This window comes from Schistocerca cancellata, chromosome 7 (genome assembly GCF_023864275.1).
Source record: "Schistocerca cancellata isolate TAMUIC-IGC-003103 chromosome 7, iqSchCanc2.1, whole genome shotgun sequence".
NCBI lineage: Eukaryota > Metazoa > Arthropoda > Insecta > Orthoptera > Acrididae > Schistocerca > Schistocerca cancellata.
This window is the reverse complement of record NC_064632.1, coordinates 24,239,263-24,245,138: the sequence shown is the minus strand read 5'-3', so window position 1 is coordinate 24,245,138 and position 5,876 is coordinate 24,239,263. Positions and strand designations below refer to the sequence as shown.

Sequence of the window (5,876 nt, the reverse complement as noted above, 5' to 3'; positions counted from 1 at the left end):
CTATTTGTTAACTGTTTCCAATAGGCTACTAAAATGGAATCTGCTTATAAAATGATACGACAGTTAAGATGGAACCGGTCTCTGACCATGAATGCTCACAATTACAAATTGAAATTATCGGGCTTGGTTCTGTCAAAGTAATAAATCCAAAACATGAACGTGATTTTTCAGCCAGTGAATGCTAGAAACTCCTTTAAAACCGGTTGAAATGCCGCGTGGCAATACAGAGGTTCCGAATTAGAGGCAATCACTGTTTTCTAAACATCAATCGGATCATAAAAAACTGAACAATAGCATGTAATCCAGAAATAAACAGTTAAATAGTAAAATTTAATCTAGTAATAACGAACGAAAGGATGAAATGAATTTAAAACTGCACAGCTGAAACTATAAAATTGATTCTAACCACCGTGATCTGCATGTCAAAGTAGCGCAACAGCTAACTAAATTGCATAGCATTTTCAGACACGAAATTGGTGTTCATAAGGATTTAGAAACCAGCGACGATATTTTGGAAGAGAGGTTGTCAGAATGAATATGCAATGAATCCAAACTTTGCTCTAATCGGTTTGAGGAAGTAACTAAGAAAGTAAATTCTTGCCACAAGGATATTAAGAAAGGAAAATCTGACTTCGCGGAAATGTACCGATTAGAGCAAAGTTTGGATTCATTGCATATTCTTTCTGACAACCTCTCTTCCATAAGATCATCGCTGGCTTCTAAATCCTTAATAACTTCACCAATTTCTGACAGAGTGGAGGCAGTATAATTACGAGTAGAAGAACTAAATACTAGTATTACTAACGCAAAAAACAGAGTAACCTTTGGTAACTTTTGTAATACAACTTTAAAGGATGTTGCTTCTGCTGACACATTTTTAAAGAATTACGTCAATTTTTACATTTGATCCACACAAATTCATCAGTCAGTGTTCTGGAATGATTTCTAGGACGTAATAGCAAATGCATAGCCAGAAAATGAGGAAATTTGTCATTTGTCAGAAGATTGTATGGGAGGGGCAGCTACCGTATTGAGTGGATACGAACCTCTTTCTGAATTTAAAACTGCATTTCTTAATTACAGGTCACACAACAAGCAAAACAATATCTTGAGAGAATTCCGCAGGTATAAAAAGTTTACTCCAGATCTTAACCAGTTCAAGATTTCTCTATAAAGTGGGTTTCACGGTTACCAGTTCTGATAGAGAAGATGAAACCGGAAATGATTATCATTGGGCTAGATGGTAAGCTGACTTGGTGATGGTACAGAAGAATCACTTCCGCACGTGTTGTTGACAAATTCATTTAATATCTGGAGCGAGTAGAAAGAGTAGCTGGTCTTGAGAAGCAGGTGCACAATAATAGTAGGTCGTCTAACTGTCATATAAAGAATCGAAATAAGGACAGTGGGAACGTAAGTTCAGAATACACGACTATATATATATATATATATATATATATATATATATGGCTTCCCGGCCATGGACCGTCTTGTGCGAACGCACACGCTATGCCCGAACTCGTACGGGACTTGGTAGATTATTCTGCCACGAGTAATGAGTATGATGGGCAAACATCTATTAGGCGCACTACGAATGTAGTGGTGTAGACATGTTGGGAATGAGGATCTCGCGGGGAGCGTGCAAGGGATAAGTCCCTGCAGACGCACTATCCTCTGTGCCCACGGTGGCTCAGATGGATAGAGCGTCTGCCATGTAAGCAGGAGATCCCGGGTTCGAGTCCCGGTCGGGGCACACTTTTCAACATGTCCCCAAAGAAGTACATCAACGCCTGTTTGCAGCTAGGGTGTCCATTTAATTATCATAAAATAACTTACCCTACTATAAAAACTTGTATGAACATCAAGAGCTCAGATGGAAACACAGTTCTAAGCAAGGAAGGGAAAGCAGAAAGGTGGAAGGAGTATATAGAGGGTCTATACAAGGGCGATGTACTTGAGGACAATATTATGGAAATGGAAGAGGATGTAGATGTAGATGAAATGGGAGATACGATACTGCGTGAAGAGTTTGACAGAGCTCTGAAAGACCTGAGTCGAAACAAGGCCCCCGGAGTAGACAACATTCCATAGGAACTACTGACGGCCTTGGGAGAGCCAGTCCTGACAAAACTCTACCACCTGGTGAGCAAGATGTATGAAACAGGCGAAATACCCTCAGACGTCAAGAAGAATATAATAATTCCAATCCCAAAGAAAGCAGGTGTTGACAGATGTGAAAATTACCGAACAATCAGTATAATAAGCCACAGCTGCAAAATACTAACACGAATTCTTCACAGACGAATGGAAAAACTAGTAGAAACCGACCTCGGGGAAGATCAGTTTGGATTCCGTAGAAATACTGGAACACGTGAGGCAATACTGACCTTACGACTTATCTGGGAAGAGAGATTAAGGAAAGGCAAACCTACGTTTCTAGAATTTGTAGACTTAGAGAAAGCTTTTGACAATGTTGACTGGAATACTCTCTTTCAAATTCTAAAGGTGGCAGGGGTAAAATACAGGGAGCGGAAGGCTATTTACAATTTGTACAGAAATTAGATGGCAGTTATAAGAGTCGAGGGACATGATAGGGAAGCAGTGGTTGGGAAGGGAGTAAGACAGGGTTGTAGCCTCTCCCCGATGTTATTCAATCTGTATATTGAGCAAGCAGTAAAGGAAACAAAAGAAAAATTCGGAGTAGGTATTAAAATCCATGGAGAAGAAATAAAAACTTTGAGGTTCACTGATGACATGACATTCTGTCAGAGACAGCAAAGGACTTGGAAGAGCAGTTGAACGGAATGGGTGGTGTCTTGAAGGGAGGATATAAGATGAACATCAACAAAAGCAAAACGAGGATATTGGAATGTAGTCGAATTAAGTCGGGTGATGTTGAGGGTATTACATTAGGAAATGAGACACTTAAAGTAGTAAAGGAGTTTTGCTATTTGGGGAGCAAAATAACTGATGATGGTCGAAGTAGAGAGGATATAAAATGTAGAATGGCAGTGGCAAGAAAAGCGTTTCTGAAGAAGAGAAATTTGTTAACATCGAGTATAGATTTAAGTGTCAGGAAGTCATTTCTGAAAGTATTTGTATGGAGTGTAGTTATGTATGGAAGTGAAACATGGACGGTAAATATTTTGGACAAGAAGAGAATAGAAGCTTTCGAAATGTGGTGCTACAGAAGAATGCTGAATATTAGATGAGTAGATCACATAACTAATGAGGTAGTATTGAATAGGATTGGGGAGAAGAGAAGTTTGTGACACAACTTGCCCAGAAGAAGGGGTCGCTTGGTAGGACATGTTCTGAGGCATTAAGGGATCATGAATTTAGTATTGGAGGGCAGCGTGGAGGGTAAAAATTGTAGGGGGAGACCAAGAGATGAATACACTAAGCAGATTCAGAAGGATGTAGGTTGAAGTAGGTACTAGGAGATGAAGAAGCTTGCACAGGATAGAGTAGCATGGAGAGCTGCATCAAACCAGTCTCAGGACTGAACACCACAACAACAACAACAACTATAAAAACTAGGATCTCTAGAATAAGTGCTTTATCTTCATGATAGTAGCAGCGAAGCAACTGCTTTGCCCTAAGCATTCTTTGATTCTGTTCCTAATTAGAATGAGTTAACTGTTAGGAAAATAAGTGATTTAAGAACAGTAGATGCTACTGGAAAAGCTCCAAGCTTCGATACCAATTGCTATAGGTAACATAGTAATAGATCATTCTTGTGTTTCAATTTAGTGTCGAATTGTTCATTGGTACGCACCTTTTACCTAAACATCAAGGCGTTTGGCTTTCATCAGAGCAAGATAGTGTTACCTTTTCCAGATTCTGAAGTGATTACGAACTCTTTCATTGCATATATTTTCTCACGCAATAGTGATGAAGTGTGATAACTGCCTATTAGCGTAATAAGGAGTAAAGGATACTTGCAGGAAGATAATGAGTTCGAGAATATTGTGCAAGATGCTAATGCAGAAGAGGACTATATCCTGGAAGAAGCAGAGGCTAAGATACAGTGAACAGATCAAATTTCTTATAAACAAAGGGCAAATTTACGGGAAGTAATTAGCACTTTTCAGAATCTTTGCTCAAATGCACCTCGTATGTTAAGGGTATGAATGCCGTTTGAATGTAAGCCATGGTCAGGAATTTTTCAGGAAACCTTGTCACATACATCTTGTGAGGAAGGAATTCAGCATATGTCGGCATGGAGCGCCATTGAGCAAGGAAATAATCGGTATCAAAATCCCCTTTTTGTTGTGCCTAAGCCTGACGGAAGCATCAGATTAGTACTGGAAGCATGCTGGCTAAATGAAATTGTGAGGAGAGTAACCACCCTCAAAATATTGACTAACTTATACAAAAGGTCCGAGAACCAATGTATCTTACGTCAGTGGACAACGTGTGGGTACTGGAATTTGCCCCTGGCAAAAGAATCACGTAAATATACAGCCCTCTGTGTGAAGGAGCGTGCTACCAATATAAGGTAGTCTTACTTGGATGAAATATTTCTGTGTTTGCCTTTGTAATTGTGAGGGATCACATATAATGGCAGGAATCGTTAGATTAGGTGACTTCATTTACACGATATATTGTTGACAACTTCCGCATGGAGTGAACATATCGGTCTACTGGACAGGTGTTGCAGATGGAAACAGAAGGCCACCAGGATGTACATAAAACAATACCATTTGCGAGTCGTTCACCGGAACCTGCTGAGTGAAATCATGGAATTTCGAAATGAGAGGCAATGTCTATCGTTTTTGGTGCGCAAAACTTCGAACATAATTTTTTAGGTTACATGATAATAATGTATAATGGTCACAATGCATTTACGTTTTTAAAAAACTTGCAACTGGGACATCCGAGACGGACAATTACTTAGGCTGGTTGTAGTTACCTTTGGGCCAAATTTCAAACCCACGCTTCGCAGTGGGGTTTTGAAGATGTGATACTTTCTTTTGCCCAGTGTCCGTATTTAGAAGAACGGTCAGTGGGTAGTTGAAGACTGTGTTATTGAGGCTTAACATCCCTGCATTAAACGTAAACTATGTCGGAGGTAGATGCCTGTAGTTTTTTGAAGATGGTCAATTTCACTAAGCGATTGTTAACAAACTGTAACAGTTGCAGTACATACACATGGCGAACAGTTTCGAACGAGCTGTTTAATTCTCAAGCTTGACCTACTGCTACTGCACTGAAACAGCCTGTTCTTAACAGCGAACATCACAGTCGCTATACATACTTCACATAGTAATCGGAGATGACTGTGCCTACTTAGCAAGTCAGAATCAAAACAGTTTACACAGTAGGCACATGGTAATTGCAACACCCGAGCAAGAGTACTTTTTGAAGCATGAATAGTTACTGCGATGTTCGTTACTGAGACCACACACTTTCAGTGCAGCCCAGAGGATGACTCAGTTAGTTCGAAACTAATCGGCAAGCATACGTACTGGAAATGTCACAGATTTGTTAATAAACGCTTCATGAAATATTAAATGAAGTTTGATGGACTTGTATCAACAAAACGCTGAAGCTGAAAAATTAATTGTGTTGTCAGTTATGTGCTTAAGTACCCTCTTTGTTAGTTTGCACTGTCTTGGTTATTGTACAGTGGCTCATGGTATGAGGTGTAAGAATCATCATTTTCTTTAAGGTGTTACTGGTCCATACTAACTCTAAGACGTCCATGATCCATCTCTGTGCTCATTACTCCTTTAGAATTAAAGATCAACGACGAGTGAAATGATTAATACTAACCACAAACAGAAAATGATTCCTGTAAATGACTTCCTGAACGATGGAAAAGGTAAAAATATGAATGTAAGAAGGTTGAAAACTGACAAACGCGGGTGTTC

General features: G+C 39.5%; 1 non-coding gene across 1 annotated transcript; it reads left to right on the top strand.

Moving 5' to 3' along the window:
- Nucleotides 1-1,678: 1,678 nt before the first annotated feature.
- On the top strand, nucleotides 1,679-1,753 carry Trnat-ugu (transfer RNA threonine (anticodon UGU)). Its single transcript has one exon. It is a non-coding gene; the product is annotated as a tRNA-Thr (tRNA).
- The last annotated feature ends 4,123 nt before the right edge of the window (nucleotides 1,754-5,876 follow it).